We start from the raw sequence: 16,803 nt of genomic DNA on the forward strand, positions 1-16,803 counted from the left end.
ATTAATAAATTAGAACTACTATGTATTGATGTGACCTTGATAAGATGGATAGCTGCTTGACTTACAAACAGGACATGATAAGCATCATACAGCAATTGGAAAGGTGAAATATGTGATTACAGTCAGGGTATCCCACTGGGTTCTATCCTAGGTCCATACTTGTTTACATCGTATCTTTCAGCTCTATCTTTTTCATCTGAGGTGTTCTACAGCCTGTATACAGATGACATGAAAATGGATAAACTCATTGCATTTGTTACATATAATGCATGCCTTCAAAATAACTTGACTAAATTGACCATTTAGGCACAGGATAATAATATGCTGATAAATACATCAAATGCTAAGTATATGAGAGTTCATAGGATCATAGGATGTTGCTAGTCTATTGGCCCTAAGGCCTCTACAAGCCTAGCCATGTTATACCCTTGTTCCCTTATGGACCAAGATATATAGTCTATGTTTGCCCACGAATCTAAGATCAGCACCGGCTGCCCCTGACTAAGAGGACACAGCTGGGAGATATAAACTGAAAGGCAAATACTTAATACAGCACACAGTGGTTGAAACTGTAGATTCACTTAAGGACCTGGGTATGTGGGTAGACCCAACTCTGAGTTTTTCTAATCATATCAACCAATTGATGTATGTTGTGTAGAATAAAAAGATGTATTTTAAAGTATTTTGGCCCATTCTTCAGTATGGGTTTTAACAGAAATATATCTGGTCTTGAATTATTTATTTTTTATTTTTATTTTACATTTGTTTACCATGATGGTCCGACTGGGACAGTGCCCATTTCCAGCAGAGGCCTGGGAGAAAAGCTCCAGTCTAAGCTTACATACAGATTATCACAAGTAATATAAATTATAAACAAAACTGACAAAAAAAAAAAGAGTGTTCCATGCAAGCAGGATATAAACTGTAGCAACTAATTTGCCACACTTGTAGCAAGCAGTTTGTTACAATTTAAAAAGAAGAATTTTTTTTTTAAAGAACGATGGCTGGAAATCAGTTTGATCAGGGCATAAATGTTTTTACTGTAACAGTCATTCTAACAAAAAATCAGGTGAATGTGTTATGGTAGGGATTAAAGATAGTTATGATAATTGTGATTATTACATTTTCAGTGATAACACCAATGCTGTACATATTCACCAACTTGAATGATCCTGTTTGAACATATTATATCATAATATAAGTTAGTCAGGTAGTTCCAGTCCTCCCTTTTCCTTAAGATACATTACCATCTGATAGTTGATTCTGACAGACTCAGAGTACCATATAAACTTAGTTAAAGCCACATTTAGTTTTTAAAGAAGTTTTCCTGAAGTATTAAACTTGTTGCATTGAGTTGAAATAACCTTGGAAGAATATACAGTTTTATACTTTCTTCTTTTGAAAGAAAGGGTAGCTTCATTTTTCTCCATCTCTGGATATCCTGTTCAATGCCTGCCCATATCTTTAGTAAATTATTCTGTATGAACAGTTTTGGGTTACGTTCAAAGGATATTCCTAAGTATTTTAGTGAATATTTCAATTTTATTTCCAAAACAGGAAAATATGAATCAGTATGACCTAATGGATAGAGAGGGAACATTATGGATTTTGTGGGATTAATTTCATAGGTTGAAACTTTTGAGAAGCTGTTAACTGAGTCTAGAAGTTTGCTCAAGTCAGTGTTAGGGAGTGTGAGATATAAGTTTAAATCGTCAGGAATGGATGTTAGTTCAATTTTATTATTAAAAGTTTCTAGAATTTGATGTTGTTTTCTTTGGGTTATGAGTAAAACTAGAGGTTCTATATCTAAGTTATAGAGGTACGGAGATATTGGACATCCTTGTCTGGTCTTATTTAGAATTTTTATTAGATCTGAATTTGATTTGTTAATGCATAGAATTGTGTAAGAGCTCTCATGTAAAATTGTTATTATATTTGTAAATTCTTGTGTTATATCAAAATAGGGCAGTATAGAAATAAAAAGTTTAAGTTTACCTTTTCAAAGGTTTTACATGCATCTAATGCAAGGACATAGATATTTTTTTTTATTTTGTTTAGACAGCAAGATCATTGTATTTGAGGTTAGTGTGTTATCACATGTCTGCCTACCATTCATGAATCCCGATTGACTAGATGACATTATGTTTGGTAATACCTTTTCAGTCTGTTTGCAGGCAATGCAGCTAGAATTTTGATATCTAGATTTTTAAGAGAAATTGGTCTGTAGTTTCCTAGGTTTTTGTTATCAAATTTTTCTTTAGGTATACATATTATCTTTGAGTTGTTTAAATATAGATCTGCAATGCCATATTCTCTTATATAGCTATAGATTTTCAGTAAAAGTTTTGATAATTTTTGTTCAAAGGATTTATAAAACTCAGCAGTATAATGATCAGGTCCAGGAGCATTACTTGTTTTCAGACTATTTATTACTAAAAGGATTTCTTGTCGCATGAAAGGCGCCATAAGTAGATTCTTCTGCATTTGATTTATCTTTGGGAAGTTTAGATTCTTTAGGAAAGTATCTCTCTCTAATTCCATAGTTTTAGCTTTTGTGGTCCATATAGTTTTATATATAAATCCTCAAAGGTTTTAATAATTTCTTGATTAGTATTATATGTGTTCCCTTGGTATTCAATTTCTGTTATGATAGGAGCACTGTTGTTAAGATTTATTATCCTTGCCAGAAATCTTGAGGGAGTTTATGCCCATTCTGAGTACTTTGCTAAGATTTTCATTTCTCTGAAAGAGAATTGCTCTGTATGCATTATATATAATTCTTTTTGTAATTTATTCATTTGTTCTTCCTGTACTGAGTTCATTTTTTTTTTGTTTGTTTTTTTTTGTTTTTTTGGATTGATTCTTCTATTTTTTTTTCTTTTAGTTTTGTCTCTTTCTCATTCAATACTTTTTTATAGTATACACTTTTTTAATCAAAATTCCCCATATCTGTGTTTTACATGCTGTCCATTGAATATCATAGGGAATATCTATTAGCATTAAGTATTAATCATGTTTGTCTAATATATTGTTAATTTCCTGTATTATATCCTTTTTCTGTAGGAAGTTTAGGTTTAGGGACCAGTTTATACCCCTTGTTTTCAGACATAGATAGGCTATTTTATTTTAAGTGTAATCTTTAAGTGGTCTAAAAAAATACAGGTTCTGTACAATAGTTTATTTCTACCTTTAGGAATATTTCCAATATCAGAAAGAAGTCTAATCTAAAGCAAAACTTTGTAACACTGGGAGTAGTATTTGAATTTTATTGTAGATGTGTTATTACTCCAGTAACAATGTGGGTCAAATAAGTTAAAATCTATTTTTAGAGGGTTTATCGCTATGGAGGCCTGACTGTTATTAGTCCTGCTTTTACTTGTTCTATCTGTTACAGAATCAATTATTGCATTTCAGTCACTTCCTATTATATAGTAGTTCGGAAATCGAGTTAGGATGTTATAAAGTTTCATCTTGTTACTTCACACATGGGCTATACAGGCTCAAGAAATTAAGTGGTTTCTGTAGACTAGGGCTTTTAGTAAAAATAGCACCATCTTCCATTTTATAGATTCATGATGTGTAATTGTCACTTTGAATGAGGTTTTAATTAAAATTGCGACTCCTTACTGCTTGTTTAATTACTTGATTCTGTTATTGGTTTTTTTTTCATTTTTTTCTCCCTATCTTTCTCCTAATATTCCATTAGCATATGTGCTTCATGTATAAATGTAATGTTTGCATCTGATTTAAAAGTTAAGTGCATAAATAATTTCCTTTTCTTGTTATCTTGTATCCATTTCACATTCCATGAGTCAATTATCCACATCCCTTTTTCTTACAGTTTTTCCCTTAATATTAATTTGTTTTATTGTCTTCTCCTTGTGGTCATATGATTTTTTTATAGTTACAGCAAGTATTTATCTATTCATGAAGTACTTAATACTTCCAGCTTTATCTCTGTGCCTACCCACAAAGCTACCATGTCTGTAACAGGTTAACAGTTACTTTTTTCAAGTTAAAATTCCCCATTTTATGATACCGCTATTTAATCATTTTTAGAACCTTTATATTACAAAAAAACAGTCACGAGGTATACTACGATTAGCATATCCTGCCTGACTCACCTTTTCCTGACCCATGACTCTATATTTAAAAGTATCACCAAAATTATATAACCCTAATTTTAAAAACTGTATTTAATATTGATTGACCATATTTAATAGTTTATCCTGTTTTTGCACTTTTGTATTACTTCATTTTTCACTTACTTAAATGTTTGCAATGTACTGTTTCTTGACTTGCATTTTTTATGTGATTTAGGACACCAAGAAACAGTACTTACAATGATGCCAACCCATAATTCTCATTTAAGATAGTTAACATATATACTATGCTGAGTTTTGATCACTACTTGGACCAACAATCATAGACCCTAAACATTTTGCAAGATTTCAGTACTTTGCCATTTCATATCTCACCCTTGATTGACCGTTTGAGTACCCTAGGTGACTAAGAAGACTGGTCATATCAGTCTGTTTTTAGATACAACAAAAGAGTAGTAATTGTATTGAGTGCCATTTTATAATAAAATGAAGGTATTTGTAGAGGTTTAACAATATTCAAGCAAGCATCAGATCACTTGTTTCCCAGTGTTGTAACAACAAGAAATATAAAGTAACAAGACAGCTGTATTGCCTTAAGATTTGATGGGTATCAAAGAAATTCTTTTCCTAACATTTAAATTTTACACAAGAAACAGTTTCTTTTCTTTGAAAATAGTTCTATCAGCCAGCATAAGGAGCATAATATCTGAAATTAATAGCATAATATCTGAAATTACTATTGCACTTCTTCAGAAGAATGAATTGTGTCATGCTTGCCCATTTAAAAATGAACTTCTGTCATGTTTTCCCTTCTTTTGAGGTCATGTGTTGCAATTTGGCTCCTTTATTTATTTTGAGTTCAAACCATCACTATTTTACAAGTAGTTTCCAGTACACAGATATAGTATAACTAATACTTTGTAGTGACTAAAATTTCAGTTTGAGAATGAGAGATAATTGGTAACACAAATAACATAATGTAGTTCATGTGTTTCTTGTATATTTGTAAAAGCAATAGTAAAAGAGAAAGTAGAACATTTTTCTGATGGCTAATTTGCAGTCATATTACTTCCTATAGAATTTATTGGAGTTACAAGGGTTATGAATCATTTACTTTAGCCATATTTAAAATCCCTTGTGATACAGTTGTATAACTTGCTTCTTAGACAAAAGCCATTGGTACACCAGTTATTACATTTTTGTGTTCTATATGACTGTGACTAATACCATGCTTCTCAGATATCTGACAACAGCATACTTTTGCCAACTAAAAAACTTGAATGATTCAGCTCTTACCTTGTTATTCTGTTATATGTGACAAAATATGCTATATTACAGCTCCTTTATTAAATTGAATCTTCGTATCTCATACAGCAATACATATCCCCCCCCCCAAAAAAAAAGTTTACTGTATATCTTTTTTTTACCTCCTGAGTTATTTTACCAACAGAATATTTTGTTCTTTCAAAGTTCATGTTCCCTTACATAAAATAACACCTATATCATTTGTCAGTCTGAAGCAGTAGTCTGTACAGGGTTGAAAACTCAGCAATTAATCCGTAACTGTTATGTTTTTATGAACAAGGAAAATTCCTCATTTGCCAAACATTATACTTTATACTTCTAACACAATAATTCTGTTTGATCTTTCTGGATTTGATTATTTTTTTCAGAAAATCTGATTTCTGATCTTAATCAAAGTCTATTGAAAAAAACAAGAGACATTACTTTTTCTTTTGTCATCAGGTTATTTAACCATGTATTTGACCTCTTTAGCTACAAATAATCCAGCTTGAATGAGAAGAAAGAGACTGGAGTGTTACTTATCGAAATGCCCATGTAAGCAACTAGTTCATTTTAATATTTAAAGTAACACACACTTCATCCCATTTTTTTGTTCCCCCTTCATTTAAAGGAACACATTGTCCTATCTATACTTATTTTTCTTATTTATTTTAAATCTGTTCCTTTGAACCATTTTTACCAATTATTTTCATTAAGTTTTTCTCAGGTTATAACATCTGGCAGTTCATTGAAATTTTTCATAAATAGTGCTTTTGCTTCTTTGGCCAATTCGGTCACATTGTTAACATCTTTATGATGGAAGATTAATGTATTTGGATACCTTGTCTGGAATTTGATTTTTTTTTTACTATTAAATAGGCACAGAATGGAGTTAATTGTATTTGCTGTTTTATTTGGAAGAGTAAGTCCTGCTTAAATGATAGCATTTTGTAAACATGTTGATGGCTAAAAAAATTAGCATAAATCTGTTTTCGTTTGTCTGAGTTTTGAGTTTTGCAAAGAGCTCGGTGTGCTGTTTTGATCACCATTTCACTAGCTTCTGAATCTTTCTCCAAAAGATGGCGTATGACTTGTTTTACTGTTTCTTTTGTTGTACTTGTTTGTATTTTTCTGGGATACCTCGAATTAGTATATTGTTCCTCCTACTTCTTACCTCCAAATTAATGATTTTCTGTTGCCTCTCATGGATCTTCTGAGCATATATTTCATTTTCTTTTGAATTTGATCTATTTTTATTTCATTTTCAGACATGTTAGCTACTATTTTTTTTTCTAGTCAGGTAGCTATTTGACTTAATGTGTTTCTGAACCATAAAAGGTGGTCTGAAAAGTTTTGAATGACTATTTGGAGAGGTAGTAATGCAGATTTTAGGTCATCTAGGTTGGATGTTTGCTCCACTTTAGATTTTATAAAGAGTTTCAGGCTCTCCTGTTGTTTTGTGGTTCTTTGTCTTTTAATTATAGTTTCTTATTCAGGCATAACCACTTGCAAGTATTTAGTTTTAAAAAATTGTGCTTCGATTATTTCAGTTTCACTCATCATTTTGGCCTCCCTTTCTTTTTCCTTTTCCTTCTAATTGACTACATCAGGCCATTACTGTGTATTTGTACTGGCACAGTTTGCTTAGAAGAAGGTTTATGTCATACTTCTCAGGATATTCAATTTAACTCTTCACTTGAAGAATTCTTTTGGTCATAGATGTGTTATTTTCCAAAGAGAAAGTTTTCAAACCTTATTTTTCATGGCTTTTGGCATTTTTATTTGTTGCTTTTGTGGAGCCGGATTGTTAAGGTGCTCACCAGAAAGTGGCCATCTTTGAACCCTCTACTGTTTGTCAAGTTTTACTAACATTGATGAGCAGAGTGATCGTGGGGTTATAAGGTTAAAGTGTTGCTAGATAATTCTGTCAAGCTGAACTCTAAACCAATGCGGACAAGATTAATAGCAGATTATATGGAAGCAATACAATTAGTATGTAAAACTACTGGGAGTAATGTGTTCAGTGGAAAAATGCAGAAGAAATGTGGAAAGTTTTGAAACAAAATTGTTTGAATTCAAAAAAGCAAAAAAAAATGTTTAACATTAGCCTATAGGCAAACAAAGTTAGGAGAATATATTTCCTTAAAAACAAGATACTTGATTAGGATGACAGACAAAAATATAAGAAATGGATACAAGGTTAAAATACAACAACTTAAAAACTGAATAAACAAGCTGGACAGAGAACTTAAACATAATATGAGACAAGATTAAGAAAAAAATTAAGAAAAGGTATATAAAATATTTAGCATAATAGGAAGCAATTTATAGATACACAAGACGTGGCAGAAGTAAAAACATACAAACTGATAAAATGTATGTAGATTCTAAAATGTATTATAAGACACAACAGATCATAGATATATTTGCAAAATCTTATGCAAAAGAGTTTGGATCCACAAAGTGGGAGATAAATTCTCTTAGTGACATCCAGGTATCCTCAGATACTAAAATCAAATTAGATTATATTGAAAAGAACTACACAAAGTGGATCCAAACAAATCACATAGAGACAAAATTAGTAATAAAGACCTAAGAACACTTTGACATGAGCTTACAGTACCAATATACATGTTATTTATTAAGCTGTATAAATATGTGGATATTCCTCATGATTAGAGACATGTACTTGTTGAACCTGTCATAAAGGCAAAGGGGAGGAGGACAAACCCAGGGTCATACAGACCTGTACATTTTCTTTCATGTTGTAGAAATTATATTGGATAAACTATTATTAAAATTGGAAAGGTTAGGACTAAAATCCATATATCAGCATGCATGCATTGAAAATAGATCTAGTACTACCTGTAACATGGTGTTCTTTAACAATATAATAACAGCTATGAATTAAAAAAATGTGCTGTGATGCAATTTATATAGATTTAATTTCAGAATTTGCTAGGGTCATGCACAAAACACTGATTAATAAATTAGAACTACTATGTATTGATGTGACCTTGATAAGATGGATAGCTGCTTGACTTACAAACAGGACATGATAAGCATCATACAGCAATTGGAAAGGTGAAATATGTGATTACAGTCAGGGTATCCCACTGGGTTCTATCCTAGGTCCATACTTGTTTACATCGTATCTTTCAGCTCTATCTTTTTCATCTGAGGTGTTCTACAGCCTGTATACAGATGACATGAAAATGGATAAACTCATTGCATTTGTTACAGATAATGCATGCCTTCAAAATAACTTGACTAAATTGACCATTTAGGCACAGGATAATAATATGCTGATAAATACATCAAATGCTAAGTATATGAGAGTTCATAGGATCATAGGATGTTGCTAGTCTATTGGCCCTAAGGCCTCTACAAGCCTAGCCATGTTATACCCTTGTTCCCTTATGGACCAAGATATATAGTCTATGTTTGCCCACGAATCTAAGATCAGCACCGGCTGCCCCTGACTAAGAGGACACAGCTGGGAGATATAAACTGAAAGGCAAATACTTAATACAGCACACAGTGGTTGAAACTGTAGATTCACTTAAGGACCTGGGTATGTGGGTAGACCCAACTCTGAGTTTTTCTAATCATATCAACCAATTGATGTATGTTGTGTAGAATAAAAAGATGTATTTTAAAGTATTTTGGCCCATTCTTCAGTATGGGTTTTAACAGAAATATATCTGGTCTTGAATTATTTATTTTTTATTTTTATTTTACATTTGTTTACCATGATGGTCCGACTGGGACAGTGCCCATTTCCAGCAGAGGCCTGGGAGAAAAGCTCCAGTCTAAGCTTACATACAGATTATCACAAGTAATATAAATTATAAACAAAACTGACAAAAAAAAAAGAGTGTTAACACATTTACAGGACAAAAATGCAAAAACAAAAATATATACATAGTGTCAAATAGAACAAGACTTTAAACACTTGAATATAGACAAATATATGGTTGAATTTATATATGTAGAGTAACATAACATTAGTTAGGAAATTAGGCAGGGAGAATCACTTAGGCGAAGTAGTGCATAGTTAGTAATACTTCTGTGGTGAGAGTTGCAGCTAGGAATTTAACTACTTATAGAGAAGTTGTGTTGTTAGAAGGGATATGTTAACAGAGATAGTACGTACAGCCAAATTGTATACATAATGCTAACTTAATAATTAACCTGGAATGTTACATGTGCAAAGTCAGGATTCAAATAAGTGTGTTTTGAGAGATATTTTTGAAATGATTAAGATTACTTATGGATCTAATACTATGTGGAAGGGTATTACAATTTTTAGCAACAAAGTTAGAGCAAAGAGAGTTGCCTGCTATATTGGATACTTTGGTTACTTGGAGTAAGTCTTTGTTAGATGATTGAAGAGTACGAATGTTAGAGTAGGGTTGTGGAAGATTGTTTAGGGAAGGTACATTGTCAAGATTGTGCATTATTTTATGAGCCATTATTAACTGGTTATAGTTCATAATATAAGCTAGTTCCAACCAAGAAATATTTTAGTCAGTGAGAGTGATGGGTTGAATGCGTGGAATCTGTTGCAAATTTGGCAATCTTATAACATGATTCTAATTTACTTAGTTTTGACTTTTTGAGGTTGGTAAGTATGGGGGAGGCATATAAGAGGGAGGAGAGAAGGTGGGTTCTAGCTATGGCTATTCTTGCAGTGTCTGTTAAGAATTTTTTGTTTCTATACATCATTCCCATTTTCTTGAGAACTTTTTTGATTGTATTAGAAATGTGTTATGTCAAATTTTAGTCTGTTGTCGATTATGACACCTAATAGTTTTGTTTGGGAATCTTAGAAAATCCTAGTGTTATTACTGGCAGTGATATAAAAATTAGCTGGGTTGCTAGTAGGTTTAGATGGATGAAAGATCATAAGTTTAGTTTTATTAGGGTTGATAATGAGCTGTGAGTTTGCTAGCCACATTTCAGTATCAGAAAAGGCTTTTTGTGCAACTGTAAGAAGTTGAGTTATTGTGGATGCTGTACATATGAGGGTTGAATCATCTGTGTATTTTATGATAGATGCTTGAGAGGTGGTAGTAGTAAGATCATTTATGAATATGCTGAAGAGGAGGGGCCCTAGGATTGAACCCTGAGGGACTCCAAGTGTAACAGGAAGGCTGGTGGCTAGATAGATAACTTTGAAACCAGTTAACAGCATCAGGGTTGATATTAAGATTTTTCAGAGTGAACAGAATGAATCCAACAGTTCATTTACATAAAGTCAACATTATAAAAGATGTTCAGCTTTTCTATTGATAAGCAAGAATAATTGCTTCAAGTTCAAGTTCACGTGTTCTAAGACTTTTGTCATTGGCCATGCAAATATGCTTGGCTTTGATAACTGTCAATTAGCATTACATAAATTACACAGATCAATCAATGGAAACTTTTTTTTTCAAAATGTTTTCATTCATTTTATAACACAATAACTTAACAGTATAGTAACAAGAAAAAAACAAATACACTATATACAATGTCCATAAGAAATAAAAAAAATCAATATACATAGGAGAACACTTAATATTTCTCTAAAAGATTATTTATTTTATTTTTTATTTTATTTTACATTTGTTGACTGTGATAGTCCGACTGGATGCATGTCCATTTTCAGCGGAGGCCCGGGGAGAAAAGCTCCAAGGGTAAGCAGATACAGCATTACATAATACCAGCATTACATATTACAGACTATTTACAGAGATTACATAAGTAAGCAAGTTAAACAAGTTCCACAGGTTACAGTTAATCCTGAACGCAAGTCAGGATTAAATTAAATTACAGAGTAAACTGGTTAACAGATTTTTACACATTCTAGAGAGAGTTGGCCAGGCTTGATACATTGACATAGCCAGTTAAGTGACAAATGTTGTTTGAGTCTAGTTTTAAATTGACCTAAGGTGGAAAGTAAGGTAATATCAGCTGGAAGAGAGTTCCAGGATCTACTTACAGAGTTTGCAAAGAGAGAGTCACCGGCTGTGTTATTAATTTTGCTAGTCTGAATTAGTAGTTTGTTACAATTTTGCTCAAGCAATTAAATGATGAGTTATATTGTTGGTCCTTGCTTTTATAGTAGCAATCTCATTCTTATAAATGTATTTCACAAGATGAATACACTTAACGTTAAAGACAGGAGTAGACTGGAATTTCCAGTTTTTAGTAACAATTTTCATTTCTATAGAGGGGATAGACCACAGTAAAAATGTTTGGTTTTAAGGAATAACTTCAGGAACAGGAACATTGAAAAGGATAAGGGAGTCAGCAATTACACAGTTGTCATTCCATGGAGCTTTACAAAGATATTTAAAGTCTAACCAAAATGGGGAAATTATTTTGCAGTTAACGACCATATGCATCCAGTCAGCATCAGTCAATGGAAACTTTTCAACAGGAATACATATATGCCTCAAAATATTAAACCAGTGCAGGAACACCTCAAAGTGCAACAATTACTGATTTATCAAAATTAGGTCCGTCTCCCGTCATGTTCAAAATTGTACACTTCAAATAACACCTTGGGAATGTTAGTTTCCTTGTAGCATTAATAGTTAATACACACAATAATGTTCCCTTTTCATCATGAGTTCAGTTCCCAGATGCTGTCATTCACAGTTTATGGAATTTATGTGCCATCAAAGTATTATGTCTTACTTAAACTTAATTTAACTAAGGACAACATTGAATGACACCGACTTCATTGAGAATGTAATGTCATATTTGTTTGTGACAACGTTTTACTCATGATTGCTACCCACCATTTCAGAGACCGTGCCCAGGGGTGCCACTATATCATTGGAAATGTAGAAGAGATATGAACAGTGACCACAAGTTTCTGGAGTGACTGTTGAACATTTGGAGATACACTGATCATGACACATGGCCAGTTCTTACTGCCATGTTTCAGACCTAAAGTGGACATTGAAGAATGCATACCCACATTTCATTCCATTCCATTTCTGTGCTTTGTGTTATGCATATGTATTGTGTAGCTTGTCTGTTGTTGCTCATGCTATGGTATGCATGAGCTCTGAATTGGGTGCCAATTCCCTGCCATTTTTCCTGATATCCTTGAGATGACATTGGCAAGTGATAGGGAGAGTAGTTCTCCATTTAAAGTGCAAAGGTGGTGCCAGGAAGAGTCCTTGTAAAGTATTACAGCTTTAGACTGTTGCAGAAAGACCATACCAGGTCCCAGTACAAGGCTGAGTCTTGGAATAGCTTAGCCAAAGCTGTCAGCAGTGCAATTAGCATTCTACACACTGGTGAACAATATTATCAACATTACAGTGACTTGAAAAGGTGTGATAGGATCTCCTTTCTGATGGAAAAAATATGTTCAATTCATTGACCCACTTTGGTTGTGTAAGTATTCTGGTCCATTGCCAGCCTATACAATATCATGGCTTGACAACGCAGAAAGGTGTTCATAATTGTTTTCTTTTTTCTGTTCTGTATTGCTTCTGAAGAGACAGAAAGGAACAGCAGTGGTATCAGGAAAGACTACATTGCCTCAGACTGGGCAAGTATGGTTCATGTATGAATGATAGCTATTTAATAATAGGTCAGAAAGTGCCACCACTTTATCAGTACTGAGGGCATTAGTCCATATATGCTGGACAGAGTCATATATGAATAGGCATTCTCTCTATATATAGAAAACATACATGCCTACTCGAATAGCTCTCGCAACATTGAATTAGCCAATGTTACAGTCAACCTCACTGTATGTGGATTCAAATACAAGCAGCAGCAATTACTGGGTATTCCCTAAAAGTGTATCAGTCTGCAATTATTGAGTTATTATAACACTGCAATCATTTAAAATGGACATTTTATTGAGTTTATTGAGCACAAATGTAAAACTCACATAACACTTTGCCTAAAGTATAAAATATAGAAGAGATTGCTGTACATTTAACACACAGTAACATATGTACAGCTTTACATTCATATGTGAATGTGAAATCTTAAAACTATTTAGCAATTTGAATGGAATGTGATGTATTAAAATGACACATCATTTATGATATTTTCTATGCTGTCTCTCTTGCCTCAGCCTATTTATCTCTCTCTCTCTCTCTCTCTCTTTTAATTAAATTGAGATCTTGCTGCAACATGAATGACCATCAGTATGGGGTGCTAGACTGGCCACAGGGGATCAGACAGCCATCTCTCCACAGGTGGCTGTGGTGGCACCCCTACAGGCAGCACAGGCAGCTTAAACATCAGCACTTCTGAGTTGCAACCTAGCAGTGCTGTCTGCACAACTCCTGCAGTATCTGCTCCAACTGTATCAGTTTGCATTGTCCCAGGGGCTGGTATCCTGATTCCCACTGGGAGTAGTGTATAACTAAGAGGTGCTCACATGAGCATAATAGAAAAAGTGCTGTATTGAATAGTCAAACCAATGCCCCATCCAGCACTTCTCAAGGTGTCTGGGACAGGAGGCATTGATGAGAGTTCACAGGGTGAGTATGAGAGTCTCACTGTACTCACCCTACTTACCGCCAATAATTGTGTCTCCAACCTTTTATGTCCATCCCCATCCCTGTCCTGTAAATCTGTACCTGCTACCTAACATACCCCACCTTCCTAATCCTCTAACCCTAACTTCCTTCGCCAATATTCCTTAAAACAAAAAACACTCCGTACATAGCTCACCACTTTGCTTAGGTGCATGTATAACACACTTGATTTGGTTCAGCTGGGCACACAACATTTTAAATTGTTCTCACACACCCTTGATGTGAGGTTCCTCAGATCTTCTGTAAAATACCTTGTTAACTTGTGAAGAAGTGGACAGCTATGGCAGTGTCCCACCATCATCATCCACTCCATGTCCATACAACTGTACTGAAAGTAAAGCTCCTCAGAATTATATTGTACTCAAGTTACAGCAAGTTGTCTAAAGTGTAATTCAATCACCTGTACAACTAATAATTTTAAATGAAACTTTTCTCTGCATTAAGGTGAACCAGCAACCAGATATAAATCACCCATACACAGATAAACACACCACATGTTTATCTATATAAACAAACATATCTATATCTAAATATCTATATCTATACAAATATATGTATATATATATATATATATATATATATATATATATATATATATATATATATATATATAGTGACCTGATGTCTTGATTTCTTGTTTCATTGGACCACTTGAAACAGTGTTCTAATAGAGGAAAATTATGGTAGAGTAGAGACTAGATTTTTTCCTCTCTTCTTCATTGTTGGTTGATCCTGGATTTAATATACGTAGAGCTGAAGGGGTGTGGAGATATTCTTATTGATTGATTGACTGATTGATTGATTGATTGATTGATTGATTGATTGATTGATTGATTTACTAAAAATATAGCACACTGATTTGTGTATTTCAAGATATCATATAGCAGTGGGTTAAAGGTATTTCTTCTGTGCCACACTATTGTGTAATCTAGGCATTGGTATATTGAAAAATATGAGAGTATAGTGGTTGGGTTTTCTTTGTATTTCTTTGAACTTTCAGAGAATCATGATTTAGTGATTTGGGTTTGCTGTATTTTATCCCAATCAGTTGCGCATTCAATGCAAAAGTCATTAGCATGAGCATATATTTATGTATACTTTCAAAATATTTCTACTGTTGATACCATTGATTCTGTATTCATACAAATGTGTCATCTTAAGAGTCGGTTAAAATAGTTCACTATATTTCATTATACTTTTTATTGTTTTACAAAATTCAGCCAATCCTAATTCATAAAACCATTTAGCATTGAAAATCTATAATTTACACTTCACTGCAATGATCTTATATCCAAGTCTATTACAGGTGGTATGATATGTTTAGTTGAACAAATGATTAAGTGATAGTCTGTTTCTACAATAAGAAAATAAAAAAATATATGTGCCTGGCCACCATGTACATTAGAAGTGAAACTTATGCAATGAAGTACAAAAATGTACTTATTTGGAAAACAGTGTGTGTGTGTGTGTGTGTGTGTGTGTGTGTGTGTGTGTGTGTGTGTGTGTGTGTTCATTGTCATACTTCATTACAGAAGCACATGGCCACCACAAACATATTTTTTTTTTATACACAAGTATTTTTTTTTCATTATTACAATTCCACAACCATTATGTGTAAATGACCAACAAGCTCACAATATTTTATATGTATTTCCTCAGCTTTAGGTAAATATTACCTGTAAACAATTTGGGAGTCATTTCCAGTTTACTTTTTGTTGTTGTTGTTAAATAGTCCTTTTTTCTGCTGAATATGTTCAAAACTTTTGTTGGTGGGGTTTGGTTTGCCTGAACAGGTTTTACTGTATTTTATATAAAGATGTCTGAAAAAAGAACTGAAGATTATAAAGTTGGTTGCTTTGGTTAGAAACATTTACTAGGCTGCTGTAATATATCACATTTACTTATCTGTATTCATACCACGATATTAGTTTTTTCTGTAAATGCACACGCTTTGTTTGTGCTGGGGAGGAGCTGGGGAGTGATGGTCCTTCTGGGGTGCCCTAATCAGTGGGCTTGCATGAGCCACTTGCATGTGATAAGCAGAATTCTTATTTGTTTATTCAGTGTCATTCTTTTTCTTAGGTTTTTCCTATTAACAAATGGAAACAAAAGAATTCATGACCACAATAAGTATTTTATCTCTAATTCTTGAAACCCTAGAAGCAACAAGCATTTTGAGTTAAATAAATGATTTTAACCAAGGCAGGGAGAAGGTAATCTAAAGAAGGGTGTATGTTAGAACATCGAACGTTCAAAATTTCGAGTGTTCTAATATCGACCCATTTTCAGCTAACGCTGAATATATCGAAGAAACAAAAAAACTAATTTTTTCCTAGGGAAAGAATTCGGTTGTCGGTTTCTGTTGCTTTGGTATTTTCAGGGTTGTGGTGGAAAGTTACGGGTCGGGTTCAGGTAAGTATGTGATTGTGTGTATGTGAGGGTTAGGGCAGGTTAGGTGAGTTAGGGTTAGGGCGCTGGTCAGGTAAGTGTGCGATTGTGTGGACGTGAGGGTTAGGGCAGGGTAGGTGAGTTAGGGTTAGGGTGCAGGTGAGGTGACTGTGCGATAATGACGGACCTTAGGGTTAGGGTTTGGGTTAAGGTAAGTGGATAGTTAGTGGTGTATGTATAGTTTAGTGTAGGGTTAGGTGTAAGTGTTTAGGTGTATGTGTGTGGATTGCTGTTTGTTTGGTGTGCTTGTGTTGTGTGTATGTGTTTTGGAACAGCAAATATTTTCCCTAGGAAAATAATGTGCTGTTCTGTATGTTCGATGTTTTAAATTTTCAATTAATAGGGTTCGATATTAGAACACTCGAAATTTTGAAAGTTCGGTGTTCTAATATAGACCCTCTAAAGAAGAC

This window comes from Protopterus annectens, chromosome 4.part0 (genome assembly GCF_019279795.1).
Source record: "Protopterus annectens isolate FY-2018-M chromosome 4.part0, PAN1.0, whole genome shotgun sequence".
NCBI classification, from domain to species: Eukaryota; Metazoa; Chordata; order Ceratodontiformes; family Protopteridae; genus Protopterus; species Protopterus annectens.